The sequence below is a fragment of the Schistocerca serialis genome, chromosome 4, assembly GCF_023864345.2.
Source record: "Schistocerca serialis cubense isolate TAMUIC-IGC-003099 chromosome 4, iqSchSeri2.2, whole genome shotgun sequence".
NCBI lineage: Eukaryota > Metazoa > Arthropoda > Insecta > Orthoptera > Acrididae > Schistocerca > Schistocerca serialis.
In genome coordinates this window covers 74,060,268-74,076,596 of record NC_064641.1, presented here as the reverse complement: position 1 = coordinate 74,076,596, position 16,329 = coordinate 74,060,268, and the positions used below count along the sequence as shown (strand labels likewise).

Below are 16,329 nucleotides of genomic sequence, written 5' to 3'. Positions count from 1 at the left end.
CGTCACAAAGGGATGTCGACTCAGTTTTTCAGGCTAGCAAATGGGAAGCTGCGGTGCACAAAATGGTCCTGACAGCAGCTGATAGTGTGTGTAATGTTATGAAACAATTTGTGTATAGCGTGTGAAGTGTGTACAGTGACTGGGTGTGAGAAAAAAAATGGTTCAAATGGCTCTGAGCACTATGCGACTTAATTTCTGAGGTCATCAGTCGCCTAGAACTTAGAACTAATTAAACCTAACTAATCTAAGGACATCACACACATCCATGCCCGAGGCAGGATTCGAACCTGCGACCGTAGCGGTCACGCGGTTCCAGACTGAAGCGCCTTTAACCGCACGGCCACACCGGCCGGCTGTGAGGAAAGAATGAACAATTTAGCACTGTCTTTCCACCATTATTAAATAACTTGTCTGTAAAGCAGTATTGTACACTAAGGAAGAACCGAATGAGTAGCACGACTTTAAACGGATTGGCCTTGTATTCCGGAGGATGGAGGCTCCAGTCTTCATCCAGCCATGCTGATTTAGGTTTTCCATGGCTTCCCTAGATTATTTCGGGCAAATGCGGCAATTTTTCCTACTATAACCGATGACCTGCCCCATTCTTGTCATTCTAGACCTGTAAATCTGTAAATGTCTGTGTGTCTTGAGAACTACTTCATTTTTGTTGTTTTTTAACTGTAATACCAAAACTTGTCCAGTGTCCTTGTAAAAGATATCTAAACACAAATAAAACTACTACTACTAGTATTGATGCACGTGCAGGCACGATACTCATTACGCCATCCGTCTGGTTTCTTTTCGCTACAGCAATGCTCCTTAGAGTTGCAACTCTGAAATAATAGCACGAACAACAGAAAAACATACTGTTGCTTCCAATACGTCAGAGGGCATTCAAATATTACCGGTATATCTACTGCGATGTATTGACTGCAAGACCTCTGCTCATCTCCCCAAGGCTCCTAGAAAATCTGGTTGGACGTAAAATCGCTAAGACTTCTGTTCAGTCACTCTTAGCTCAGACTGATGCGGCAATAGAAGAGAGCAAACACGAAGCTAGTTTTAAATTGTATTTTTAAAAAATCGTTCGAGCATGGAGGTGGTACAGATATACCCTCTACTATCGTTTGAGTGCTGCAGAAACCCACACATTGAATGATTGAAATAGGCACTCCTGCCGTTGAAAAGCAACTGAAAGAGTTGCGAACAAATAAGTCGACAGGTCCGGACAGAATCGCAGTTCGATTTTACAGACAGTACTCTTCGGCGTTGGCCGCTTACTTACCTTGCAATTATAGCGCAGCGCAATTTCCGAAGCGAGTGGAGGAAAGCACAGGTGAGCTCCGTACGTAGGAAGCGTAAAAGAACAGACCCGGACTTAAGTCGGTGTGCTCCAGAGTTCTTGAGCATACTCTAAGTTCGAATGTAATAATTTATCTTGCGAGGAAAAAAAACCTACATCCACAAATCAAATCGAATTTAGAAAGGATCGGCTCCTGCGAAACTTAGGTTGCCATTTTCTTGCACGATATCCTGCGAAGTATGTATGATAGGCAACAGCATCCTCACAGCTACACAACTGAGAACGTTTAGAGAACCTGGATCTCCGACAGACTGTAGGGGGCTTCTAATGTCACGAACGTGCGTCTTGCGTATGGATCTCGTAGACAAGAGTAATCAGGGCTCGATTTTCCCTCGCCCCATTTTCAAGTGGAATAAAAAATGGAGTACCTATCAGCAGTGTGAGGGTGGTTCGATAACTCTGGTAAAAAGGCAAGAGAAACCGTTTGTTTCCTAAACAACTCAGTTCTCGACGTTGTCCCTTTTAAGGGATATACGCTTGGTCCAACGGTCCACTAGGTTTTTCATCTCATGGGCAAACTAGGTTCTGTCATTGCAAAGTACTCGTTGACTACAATTGTCAGTTTTTCATATGATGAAAATTTCTTCCCAGGAAGAGAAGGTTTCAAGCCAGGAAACAGAAAGAAGTCACTTGGGGCTACGTCTGGTGAAAATGGTTCATGAGGAATCAATTCAAAGCCCAATTCACGCGCTTTTGGCATTGCTATCGCTGATGTGGGAATGGTTCAAATGGTTCAAATGGCTCTGAGCACTATGGGACTTAACTTCTTAGGTCATCAGTCCCCTAGAACTTAGAACTACTTAAACCTAACTAACCTAAGGACATCACACACATCCATGCCCGAGGCAGGATTCGAACCTGCGACCGTAGCGGTCGCGCAGTTCCAGACTGTAGCACCTACAACCGCTCGGCCACTCCGGCCGGCAATGTGGGAATGGTGCATAATCCTAGTGAAAGACCACTTTTTTGCGTGCCAACCGTCTTTTTTAAGCCACCAAGCTTGAAACGATCCAACAATGAAGCACATTAGGATCCAGTTAGGGTTCTGTCGTTTTCCAAGTAATCTATAGAGATTATTCCTTGGGAATCACTCAACAAAAAAAAAGTGGTCTTCACCTTAGAAGCTGACAGAACAGTATTCGCCTAGTTCGGTTGACTTTCACCAGCCATTGTCCATTGGTTTGACTGCCGTTTTGACTCTGGTGTGTAATGATGGATCCAGGCTTCATCAATAGTCCCAAATCGGTGCAAAAGTCTTACAGATTGCTATCAATATCGCCGGGAACTGTGTTGAAATGCTGTGCCCGATGCGCTTTGTGTCGGCACCCACCTCGCACAGTTTCCTCAGAGAAAATTTTCCGTACAAGATATTATGCACTCACGCAGTTCAGATGCCTACAGTTTCAGAAATCAAATGAATTTTTATTCTTCGGCGTTTACCATGTCATGGACTTTGTCAATGATTTCCTTTATGATGACCTCAATTGGAAGGCCGAACCGTGCTTCGCCTTTGGCCCGACAACGTGTAAATTTGTTAATCCATAAGTAACTGGTCTTCAGTGATAGTGTAGAGGCAGCGTGGACTTCATCCACTTTTGTTTTAATTTATGCTGCAGTGTGACACTTCAAATGAAAATGTTTAATAACAGTACGAAACTCGGTTTTCTCCGTTTTCATTCGCAGTCGACACAATAAGCAATTCAGACGGTGGTCTACAACAAACTGTAAGCTGTACATTGTTGAAATTCTTTATACATACGATCTTTGGAGTAATCAAGAGTACCAACCAGGAAGGTATAACAAAAATGTTCCCTTCTTTCCCGGAGATTTACCAGACTTACCAAACCACCCAAGGTATCCTCAGCCATGCATCGCAAGTTGGCTTGCGTAATATGTTTGCATGTAGATGTTGAAACTGAAGTACAGCGCAGCAGAATAACAGGCACCACAAATCTCGTGAAAATGTCAGCCAGGCACAGTGGCGAAACGTCACGTAGGAGAAAAAGAGCGGACGGCACGTGCTGGCGGGACTGAACCGCCGAGTCCTGGAGCAGGCGGTCTCAGCGGTGACAATCTGTCACCCTGGCAGCCGACGGGCCGCCCATTCAAAGTGTCACTCGGCCCGCGGCGGGAAAGACAAGTCTCTGATCTCCGACAGAGATTCTCTTCTTAGCGAGTCTCTTCTGCCCTCGCATTTCACACGCGCACACGACTGAGATTAACGTTCCGCTGTCATCTAAGGACTACTCGCTGTTGGGCTTTACCTCGGAAATACAGCCCACATTTACTGATTCAAAGCTGTAGCTATTTAGACGCTTTCTTATTAGGCAGTAGCTTATTGTCTGGCGTTGATCAGTTACTAATGTGCCCTGATCTGGTATAAGATAGGAGCAGGAATAAAATCTTTCTATCCAGTTTTGAATTCCGTAGAAATGTTGGAACATGTCAGGCAATACTGACCCTATGACTGATCTTAGAAGATAGATTAAGGAAAGGTATACCTACGTTTCTGTCATTTCTAGGCTTAGAGAAAGCTTTTAACAATGTTGACTGTAATACTCTCTTTCAAATTCTGTAGGTGGCAGGGGTAAAATACAGGGAGCGAAAGGCTATTTACAATTTGTACAGAAACCAGATGGCAGCTCTAAGAGTCGAGCGAGATGAAAGGGAAGCAGTGGTTGGGAAGGGAGTGAGACAGGGTTGTAGTCTACCCCCGATGTTATTCAATCTGTATATTGAGCAAGCAATAAAGGAAACAAAAGAAAAATTCGGAGTAGGAATGGGGAAGAAATAAAAACTTTGAGGTTCGCCGAAGACATTGTAATTCTATCAGAGACAGCAAAGCACCTGGAAGAGCAGTTGAACATAATGGACAGGGTCTCGAAAGGAGGATATAAGATGAAAATCAATCAAAGCAAAACGAGGATAATGGAATGCAGTCGAATTAAATCGGGTGATGCTGAGGGGATTAGGAAATGAGACACTTAAAGTACTAAAGGAGTTTTGCTATTTAAGGAGCAAAATAACTGATGATGGTCGAAGTAGAGAGGATATAAAATGTAGACTGCCAATGGCAAGGAAAGCGTTTCTGAAGAAGAAAAATTTGTTAACTTCGAGTATAGATTTAAGTGTCAGGAAGTCGTTTCTGAAAGTATTTGTATGGAGTGTAGCCATGTATGGAAGTGAAACGTGGACGATAAATAGTTTAGGTTCAAATGGTTCAAATGGCTCTGAGCACAATGGGACTTAACTTCTAAGGTCATCAGTCCCCTAGAACTTAGAACTACTTAAACCTAACTAACCTAAGGACACCACACACATCCATTCCCGAGGCAGGATTCGAACCTGCGACCGTAGCGGTCGCGCGGTTCCAGACTGTAGCGCCTAGAACCGCTCGGCAACTCCAGCCGGGTGCCCTTTTGGATTCTGTCAAAGAAGAGTTGGGGCTACGGAAGCCCGGTGTTTATAAGATTACATGTCACTGTTGTAAGGCATAAATTCTCATTAAAATTACTCGTACTGTTGACGACAGATGTTGCACATCACTTGCAAACAAAGTTACAACAACCCGGAAAATCTGCGGTCATACGCAATGAAATACAGTATCGTGAATGACAGGTCGCTGATGCCGCTTCTCGTTACTGGTACTGTGTTCTGAAGAAATCAACTAAAATTAAGCTGGCAGGTAATTTGTTAAACAGGGACACGGGATGTCCTCCGAGCATGTCGTGGAACCCTGGCTGACCTGTATTAAAAAACGACGTTCTCGATCGCCACCCGTTTCCGTAAACAAAGTTCAACCAAGGCAATAATTAAATATTTCGCGGGAACATAAATACGGCATTAAGTAACCAAAAGAAGGATGTCTAAGGATGAGTTAATAAATAAAAGTAAATTCAACGATTAGTAAAGACAGCGATACCTCGCATTTGCTGCACACCTAGTATCTTTTGCAGTGCGACGGCACTGACGATGCTAGGTGCATGAGTTGAGTACACTCTGCTGGGCCACACAGCGGCGCCGGCTCCAGCGTATCATCAGTAATGTGAGACTTAGCAACAGCAGCGTCTCATCTGAAGATGAGGGCCAGATGGATCGTCGAAATACTGTGTTAATTTGACCCGAAGATCGGGTTGCAAACCGGAAACAGTGTCATGGCTTATTCTGCTGGGAAGACAAACAAAATCACAATATTTCTTATGGTCGGAAGGGGATAAGAACCACCATCTCGACAACTGCGAGTACAACTGGGCGTCCGGAGCACCGCGATGTGTATAAGTGAAACGTTGATGATGAGAAACCATCAGCTAAAGAATGCGGATGAATCTGACCTGCGTTGCGAAAATGTCTAAAATCCAATGGATAAATCAGATACGAACTGAAATGGTACTATAAAGGTAGTTGAGGAAAGACGGCTGTAGAGAACCCTTGCTACAAGTGAGAGAGGCTAATGGGCCATCTGCTGTGGCGTGCCGAAAAAGTTAACTTGGCGCTGAAAGGAGCAGCAGAGAGGAAAATGTAGGGGTAAGACGGAGACTGAAAATAGATCATTAGGGGTGATGGGTGTTAGAGTTATGAAAAGGTGAAAAGATTAAAGAAATGGATAGCCACGACTAAAAAATGTACACTTTGTAACCATTATGTTTATGAACATTTGTATACAGGTCATCTAACACGAGGGTTGTCGAGAAAGTAAATTCCGATAGGTCGCGAAATGGAAACCACTGTGAAAATCCGATAAAGCATTACACAGATGTGTTGGGCAGTGTCTCTAGTACGCCCGTCGATCGTGTCGCGTCGCTCATTTCAGTTTTGATTGAACAGTGAGCACGTAAAGATGCGTAGGGAATGGCGTCTCCCGACAAGTATGAGGGCTTGGTTAGAGATTTCTCCTGTGTCATGCAGCCCACATAACACAACTGTCGAGCAGTTCCTTCTTTATGCCATTTCTCGGCCGCCTACTGTAGGGCCAATGAAGACGCTTCTGCAGTGTTTCCGATGAGAAGTGTTTGATCACCCACAATACAGTCCCTAACTGGCTTCCCCTGAGTCTCATCTCTGCTCACAGGAATCGCTGGCTTTGAAGACAAAAGTTTTTCCACAGACAACGAGCTGCAGACCAGTGAAGATAACTGGCCGAAGGCACAGGCGGCTGCTTTCTATGACCGAAATATTGGAAGGTTGATACAACACTACGAAAAAACTCGAAGTTGGAGCAGCGACTATGTAGAGAAGTAGGTGGAAGGTGTACCTAACTGTTGCAAATAAAACGTTTCTAGTTTTCGCAGTGGTTTCCATATCGCGACCGATCGGAACTCACTTTCTGGACAGCCCTCGTATTCAAGGTTAAGGCCAGCTTCACATTCGAAATGGTCGAAAATTCGATTTTCATTGCATTTTTTGAAAGGTATATTTGTCTAGAATGTTGAGACTAAAAGGGTATTTAATCCGTGCGTTACAAAAGTTCGAAGCCAGAGACGGCAGACTCAGAGAGAAAGTTTGGCGTGCAGTGAGTCACGTTCATACAGTGATTTATATTTCAGTATGCATGCAAACACATTTGCCGAAAAAGCTGACGAACACTGTGTTAGGCTGCCGAACGCAACATACCCAGCTCAGCCAGATCGGCTCTTCTCGCCAAGAAGAGCGAGGAAATTGCTCTCCAGGAATAGCTCGAGTTAGAGGAAGAGTTGATATACAGACATGGAATAGCAGACTAAATGTAAGTAACGAAAATCTTCCTTTTTTTCTCAAACGTTGGTCAAAATTTGTCAAAACATAATTTTCGGTACGCCATATTGGATTAACCATTACGAATTCTGAAAATCTAACTTCAGATTTGAATTAAGCGACATCAAAACTATATAATGAGATTTAGTTTTCAAGAAAATTGAACTAATAACGCACATAAAACTTTTCCCTATACTTTAATCAGGTTTCTCTCGAGAAACGATTTCTCAAAACTGTGTGCAGCGTAAAATAAAAATGGTGCAACCTGTTAACACTAAGTCTGATCTGTCATACTCCCCAGACACATCCATTGTATGTCTTTTCATTATCTCAAAAAAATTCCAAATTTGCCTGTTTTTTGCTCATTAGAATGAGAACCTGGCCGTAAGTATTCATAACATTTTACACGTGTTTCTTCAGGTGTCTTGTCAATTGAGATTACTTATCTTTTTTCAGAATTTGTCTAACACATCAGAGCGAACGAAACGTGTATGTAATAACCACTAATGTTCTACATGCACCCTGATAGCCCACCCTGATGCGACTGAGACAGATCTGAAATTATACCGGTACAGATCGTGTAAAGGATTTATAAGCAATCACTTTTGCAAGCAAACCGTAGTTTTCCGGTACACGACCAATGACTGTAATCCTGCCATTTGCTTGTACCAACATCGCACGAGTATACAACAGTTCCATTTCACCTCTCCACGCTTTCATACTCGAAGATGTTTCTGACATAAATGATTCGTTAACCACGTAATTTAAGGCGACTACATTTTTAATTTCTATGAAGTGAAGAACGTTACATTTTGACATAACACCAACTAGTTTCAGCGGTCTAGGACATCCTGAGCAACTCTTCTGTGCCCTCAGTAATTTGAAAGTTAGGAAGAAAGGCTGTACTTACCGCAGATGTGCAGACTCCAGCACTGAACGTTGCTGAAGGCCTAAGTCACCAGTTGCCACCAGCAGAGCGTTTGTCCTGAAAAATAAACAAGAAGTAGTCGTTACGTAACGTAAAGGAAACATTTTTTTCTTTTTATTTCAGTTTAGTGGCTTTCGGTTCGTGCCCATCCAGCCATCTGAGTAATGGGCAGACGATACGACGGTGTGATGGAGATGGTTGTCTTCTCAGCTACGGCGTTTCGAAAGTAGCTACAACACAACACCCAGTCCCCGAGTATAGGAAACGAGATAAGTGATAGTTATCAGGGAGAACAGTACTTACTTCAAAAGGGCATAGTTCGCACACTTGTCAGTAATACTGTAAAAGATCATAGAACGATGAGCGTGTCGAGTAAGGAAAGATAGAAGATGACTGGCAGGGGGAATGACCAGCTGCAGCAGGAAGGTAGTTGAAAAAGTTGTTGGATGTTGCTAGTAAGAAAAGTAGAGCTACCAAACCTAAGATATGTAACAAAATTAAAATACGTTTCACACATCCACGAGAAATAAGCAAAGTTATCATGACTCTGATATACAAAATTTTGTATGCTTTCATACAAGGGAGTAAAAAGTTTCAGTACTTCACTGTGTATTGTTATTATTTGCATATGTTACAGACTGTTAACATAAATATCGGTAAATAGCGACTAGCCCCAGCTTAGGTAATTTTTCTAAAATGTTTGAGAAAGCAATAAACTAATCGTTGCTATCCACTTGTGCAGTAACTAGATACTAGATTTGCGAAAGGAGTTCTTAATGACAGCAGTTTATACATGCCCCGAGCACTTCGTATACCTTTTAAATCATTTCCACGTAGTTCATAGTTGAGAGCATTCCTGGTTTGATTTAAATTTTGATCAACAATTTACAGAAAGATGCACTAGATTGTTCACGTAAGTCATGAAGGGATGACCATCTGAAAAGGGAGAAATTACAAACTGGCATTCTGAAGTGTCCAATAAAAGACCAATTCCTGTTCTTTCTCTTAGTTAATTAAAACAGTTTAATTTACAGGAAGAGCTATTAGTCTCTTTTATAGCCGGCTGGTGTGGCTGTGCGGTTCTAGGCGCTTCAGTCTGGAACCGTGTGACCGCTACGGTCGCAGGTTCGAATCCAGCCTCGGGCATGGATGTGTGTGATGTTCTTAGGTTAGCTAGGTTTAAGTAGTTCTAAGTTCTAGGAGACTAATGACTACAGATGTTAAGTCCAATAGCGCTCAGAGCCATTTGAACCATTTTTTTAATCTCTTCCATAGACAAGTGTTCTTATCAAGTTGCATAATGAAGTATCAACTGGAAATCAGTGAATGTTGTTTTTTTGTGAAAGCTAGTAACTCCATGATATGATGGGACCCGTTATATCAAGCGAGCTGATATTGGGAGGAAAAGTACTTGTGTTCGCAAATTCCTGTCACTCATTCAAAAGTGGAAAATTTGATTCTACTAATAGAAGAGGCTGCGGCAGCCCGCCGTACAACAGAAATTTCCGCTATTGTGCCATAGAAGCGTCGCGTTTTTGCAGTTTTGTTGTTCAGTCAGAAATATTCGAAATATTTCTGCCTCACATAAAAGTCCTATACAGCCCGTGCGTCTTTGTAAAGAAAATAAAAGCAAATACTTCACAGCACCGAAGAGCAGTGATTTCCTCTGGTCGGCGTCAAACAAACAGTGCGCTAGTTTCTCTGCTGGCAGTCGGCCATCGACAAATGGTTCGAGCCGTGAAGTGGTAATCGGCTGAGCTTACGCAAAAATGGCTTGAGAAAAAGGAAAAAAGAAAGCATCGCATGCACAGACACTTAGTGGACGCTACGTGATGCTGCTTTGCAACCAGAGCAAAACATCACAGATGCAAACACTTGCCAACAGACACGATGTCCTGCGAGTATAAACTAACACACACATTCTTTCCGATGACAGTCTGGATCAACAAATTCAGAACTCGAACTCGCATGCTACTGTGGCGAAATTAGTTCAAGTTTAAATAGAAACCTACATTTATACGAAATCTTTAGCATCACCATACGATTTCAGTGATGCGAACTTTGTACTTGCTCTGCCTAGTGATTCAGCATTGTAATGTTACTCCTGCCAGGGAGTTGCGCCAATATTTACAACGTTCTTGATTAGTACTAGGAGCCAATGAAGCATCTTTCACGTAGTAGTCGCTTACCCATTATGGGGGTCTGCAAATTATACGATAAATACGAGCCCATCTCTGTTGCCCTAACTATTAGTTACAGTCGCACATGACGTCCGTGCTGTCAGAATATTCCTTATTAACGACGTACGAAGTCTACCTAGGATGCAAGCAGTAAAACTTAGCATAGAAGATACGTTTCTTTATCTCGTGGTGTTAGAACTGTTGTTTTATGCTTTGTCTGCATCTACATCTACATCTACATTGATACTCCGCAAGCCACCCAACGGTGTGTGGCGGAGGGCACTTTACGTGCCACTGTCATTACCTCCCTTTCCTGTTCCAGTCGCGTATGGTTCGCGGGAAGAACGACTGTCTGAAAGCCTCCGTGCGCGCTCTAATCTCTCTAATTTTACATTCGTGATCTCCTCGGGAAGTATAAGTAGGGGGAAGCAATATATTCGATACCTCATCCAGAAACGCACCCTCTCGAAACCTGGCGAGCAAGCTACACCGCGATGCAGAGCGCCTCTCTTGCAGAGTCTGCCACTTGAGTTTATTAAACATCTCCGTAACGCTATCACGGTTACCAAATAACCCAGTGACGAAACGCGCCGCTCTTCTTTGGATCTTCTCTATCTCCTCCGTCAACCCGACCTGGTACGGATCCCACACTGATGAGCAATACTCAAGTATAGGTCGAACGAGTGTTTTGTAAGCCACCTCCTTTGTTGATGGACTACATGCGCCACAATCCACTTTACCTTTGTTACGGAACCGTTGAGTTGGGAAAGTTAAATAAGAAACCACCGCGTCGATTCCAAATCCCACTGAATACCAAGTTCATTTTCTTCCGCTATAATGTAACTCTGTTTTCTTTTATTTCTTTGTGCACATAATATAATAACGTGATTGTATCGTCCATACAGATGAGCACTGTTCGTTCCTTTATAAATGGGGCTGTCCTTTAAAACTCTGAAAGCACCAACGCTGGTTACATAGACATCTGTCAACTTTCATTCTGTTATATTAAATGAGTTACATTTTATCGATCGCGAGCGCTGAAGTCTGTAAGATGCGATAATACGGCATGTATTTCAATCGAAGTACAATAATATGAAATTAATTAACGTTAAGAAATATTTCAGAATAAAAGAACTAAAATTAATTATATTATAACATAATGCTTTTAGAGTCCATTTGAAGAAAGAACTCTGCCATAACCCATTGAAAAGAATCATGCAGGAGGTAACCTTAAATGATTTAGGGGAACCACGAAAAACCTGAAGCACAATGGCCAGATGAGGATTTGAAGCGCCGTCCTTTCGTATACAGGTCCTGAGTGCCAACAACTGCTTCACCTCGCTATTTGTTACTGGCGAAAGGAGAACGGTAAATTCTACTCACTGCTCAGAGCGGAAAGCGTGGGGAAAGCAACGTGCAAACATTTCCTACCGTCAAAATTTTATCAGGCAGTACATCTCACGTTTACGTATCTTTTCGCTTTTTTAACTGACAAGCACAAAATCAGTGTCACTGGGGTCTTTTCTCTGACCAAAAACTGTTTTACTTTTATTATATTGTTATTTTGTTATTTATTTACAGTCGTTGTGTAAGCTTTGTACAGCCTAACTAAAATTTTACTTAGAGATGCTGAGTATCTTTTGACCCTCCAGGTTAGCCGAGAGCGCTAACGCGCTGCTTCTTGGACTTGAGTAGGCGCACCAGCCCCGGATCGAATCCGCCCGGCGGATTAACGACGAGGGCCGGTGTGCCGGCCAGCCTGGATGTGACTTTTAGGCGGTTTTCCACATCCCGCTAGGTGAATACTGGGCTGGTCCCCACGTTCAGCCTCAGTTACACTTGTCGCAGACATCTGAATACGTTCGCACTATTCCACGGATTACACTAGCTGGGATCCAGTAACAGTAATTTCGTCCCGGGGCGGGGGGGGGGGGGGGGGGGGGGGCTGTATGGGGTGGCGGCACGAAGGGCATCCGGCCACCCCTTAACCATTAACCTTGCCAAATCCGTTCCTCACAATGCCGACCCTGCGCAACCATGGGATAAGGCACCAGTGAAAGAAAGTTGCTGAGTATCTTTTGGAGGAGTTCACTCGAAAAAAGTATCGAGTCCTAGTGAAATCTATGCATTGTGTCTTGAAAACAAAGTAAGAATTAAAGATTGAGAAGACATAACCGTAAGTAATCCATTATTCAGACGCGAATGAGCTTAGTGAGATTACAATGAGGTGACAGAAGATTGTGACAACGATACGTACATATACCATACAGATGCTGGTAGTACCGCATACACAAGCTATAAAAGGGCAGTTCATTGGGAGAGCTGTCATTTCTACTTGGTCATCTCGGTCATTCACGTTGAAAGATTTGCAATGTGATTATGGGCGCACGACGGTAATTAATGCAGAAGGGTAGTTGAAGCTTGACTCATGGGATATTCCATTTAGGAAATCGTTAGGGAATTCAATATTCTGAGTTCGACGTGTCAAGAATACGCCAGAATACCAAATTTCAGGCATTATCTCTCACCACGACACCAAAGTGGCCGACGACCTTCACCGAGAGCAGTGGCTTTTGCACGAAATAAACGTAGAAATCAATGTTGGCCGTACAACGAACGTATCCTTTAGGACAATGCGGTGAAATTTAGCGTTAATTGGATATGAAAGCAGACGACTGACGCGAGAGCACGACATGGCCTGCAGCGGCTCTCCTGGGCTCGTGACCACATCGGCTGGACCCTAGACGTCTTGCCTGGTCCGGCAAGTTCCGATTTCAACTGGTAAGAGTTGATGCTAGAACTCGTGTGTGGCGCAGACCTCCCGAAGCCATGGATGCAAGCTGTCAACAAGACACTGTGCAAACTGGTGGTAGCTCCATATGGAATGAAATGAGTTTTCTGGTCCAACTGAACCGATAATTGACGGGAAATAGTCACTTTCGGCTACATTTTCAGCCACTCGTGGACTTCATCCTTAAAAAAAAAAAATATCTTGTCACAATTGTTCGCGATTGGTTTGAAGAACATTATGGAGAATTCGAGCGAATGGTTTGGCCACCCAGATCGCCCGACACGAATCCTATCGAACATACACGGCACATAATCGAGAGGTCGGTTAGTGTACAATATCCTGCAGCGGCAACAGTTTCCCAGTTATGGTCGGATATAGAGGCAGACGGTGAATAGTTTGGACAAGAAGAGAATAGAAGCTTTCTAAATGTGGTGCTACAGAAGAATGCTGAAGATTAGATGGGTAGATCACGTAACTAATGATGAGGTATTGAATGGAATTGGGGAGAAGAGGTGTTTGTGGCACAACTTGACAAGAAGAAGGGATCGGTTGGTAGGACATGTTCTGAGGCATCAAGGGATCACAAATTTAGCATTGGAGGGCAGCGTGGAGGGTAAAAATCTTAGAGGGAGACCAAGAGATGAATACACTAAACAGATACAGAAGGATGTAGGTTGCAGTAAGTACTGGGAGATGAAGAACATTGCATAGGATAGGGTAGCATGGAGAACTGCATCAAACCGGTCTCAGGACTGAAGACCACAACAACAACAACGACAACAACAACATGGCTCAATATTTCTTCCAACAACTTCTTGAGTCCATGCCACGTCCAGCACTGCACTACGTCAGGAAAAAGGTGGTCTGACACAATATTGGGAGGTACCCCATTAGTTTTGTCACCTCAGTCTATGTTGGGTTCCGATATGAACAGACGGCGCCACTGCCGAAGTTATATTCTCTAGAATCCTTGACAGTGACGTTGCTTTCCGTGGAAGGTCTACGTGAATGTAGTATATGACAAAGTCACGTAAGAGGCACGTGATCACTTTATAACTTTTTTGTACGCTGTCGTTATGTGGCTGGAGAAAAATGTGGTCACTTGAGGTTCAGCAACTCAACTTTATTGAAGCGAGTAAACATAATAAAATCGAAGGAAATACGGGTGAAATTGGTTACCTGTACAACGCCATACCGTGTGTATAAAGCCCCCTACTCCCTTTGACATTCTGAAACTGAGTTTACTCGAAACGCGTAAATAAAGTTGAGTTGCTGAAAACCAAGTGACTAAATTTTTGTCTAGCGGCCATAACAGCGTTGCACGAATAAAAATCTTTCATATCTATTGAACGTTCCTCCAGAAAAGCGAGTACAACGTTCTACGTTCTATTCCGTGACGTAGTATGAGTTGGTCTTAAAAGCGACACAGCGCTGAAAGGTCTCTTTCAAGAGCGGCCTCAGCTTTCTTCAAGAGGCCATGCGGACCACATTCCGGATATCGCACGAAAGAAAGACAGAACCAGGCCATCCACGCAGCAGTCTGATATGCTGCCGCGTGAATAAGGATACAAAATACATCTCATAAAACATTTTTTACTTAGATTTCAGTATTCAAGGAATACGTTTTAGACAGACTTGTACCGCCAAAAGTAGCTGTACAAGTAGTTCGTGGACAGAGTTGCCTCGAAGGAGAGATAGGTACAAAAGTTGAGTTCGACGTGAAAACCTTTTTGCTCGCAACTGCAGACAAAAAGCTGGGATACTTGACAAGAATTCTGTTACTTAGTTCTATTGTTTTGTTTTCGTCATCTGCCGGTAGTTATTGATATGAAGTATCGATTTCGATGTTCCAAGTTCCGCCGTGAGGAGGAGGAGATAAGTCTTTAACGTCCCGTCGACAACGAGGTCATTAGAGACGGAGCGCAAGCTCGGGTGAGGGAAGAATGGGGAAGGAAATCGGCCGTGCCCTTTCAAAGGAACCATCCCGGCATTTGCCTGAAGCGATTTAGGAAAATCACGGAAAACCTAAATCAGGATGGCTGGAGACGGGATTGAACCGTCGTCCTCCCGAATGCGAGTCCAGTGTGCTAACCACTGCGCCACCTCGCTCGGTTTCCGCCGTGATTAAGTTTCTTCCCAATTAATTCTAGAATCGCGCAGAAAGCAGTTACGTTAACGAACTGCTAGGGAAGACTCGCGTTACATTCCATTCAATATTGCGACTTTCCTGTGTAGGTTTAGGGGAACGTTTAGTTTAGTGTTTGGAAGACTCAGTGGGCACCTTAGCCGGCCCGTTGTGCCCTCTCCGCTCTCCCTTCCATGCTGTCCTTCCTTAAAAAGGAAAAGAAAAAAAGCAAGTCTGTTCCGTAGCACTCGGCTGCCAGGTAGCCGGTTCGAATCCTGCTTGTGGAAGAAATTTTTACAGGCTGTATTTGGCCATCGAGGGGAAGAGAGGTGGCGGTGAAAAGTTCCTGATCATTAGACGTTGCGCCATCATCCTAGATCAAATTCCAAACCTCCCGCAGGGTCATGCGAGTGAGGACGTGTGACAATGCATGTTAAACTCTGCAGACCCCTTGTGGCTATCTGTGAGAAGCACGTTATTTGCTAGCATCGGGATCCATCCTCTTCTTCCGGTCATCATCATACAACATAAACAGGATTCCACACTAGGCACACACATGCAACCATTACAGTCACTCACACTGAACAGACACACTTAAGACAACCGCCTTCACAATGAGGAAAGGGGACGTTGTGCGACGGTGAAGAAGAACCTTTCCGGTTAGATGATTAAACTATTTTCAGGTTCAACCACCCCGTTTCTTTGATATATTTAAGCTCCCAGACGTCTGTATGGAGCTATTTAATTTAATCCTACTTCTTTTCCTCGTTCTACAAGGCGCAGTATTTCGTAAGTAGTTTACCCGTTAAATTAAGTATGATAACGTTGGTGAAAATAGCAACATTAACGAAGAATGATGTGAAAGAAACACTGAGAACGTGTATAACAGTGTATACGAATACGGGATGCAAATCGCTTATGTCCTACATTTAGGCCAAGAGGCGCCTTCTATTGTGAGACTAGTATAGTCAACGTTATCCTAAACTCTTCCCCAGCGTTGCACAACTGGCTTTGTGCTTTACAAAGAAACCATCACAGAATTTGTCCAAAGAGATTTTGTGAGAATACAGGGAACCTAAATCTGAATGCTTGACTGGAGATGCAACCCCGATTCTGGCAACAACGAATTCAGTACCTTAACCTAGGACTTAATTTTTGTCGGTAAAATATACGTTTTTAATAGATGTTTCCAGTGATATCGAAAATGTTCTC

General features: G+C 43.4%; 1 long non-coding RNA gene across 1 annotated transcript in view; it reads right to left on the bottom strand.

Moving 5' to 3' along the window:
- The window catches only part of LOC126474153 (uncharacterized), a 487,756-nt gene that overhangs the window by 322,856 nt on the left and 148,571 nt on the right, over window positions 1–16,329 (bottom strand). The window contains exon 2 of the long non-coding RNA XR_007586578.1: window positions 8,004–8,078. This is a non-coding gene — a long non-coding RNA (uncharacterized LOC126474153). The remainder of the gene's footprint in view (window positions 1–8,003; window positions 8,079–16,329) is intronic.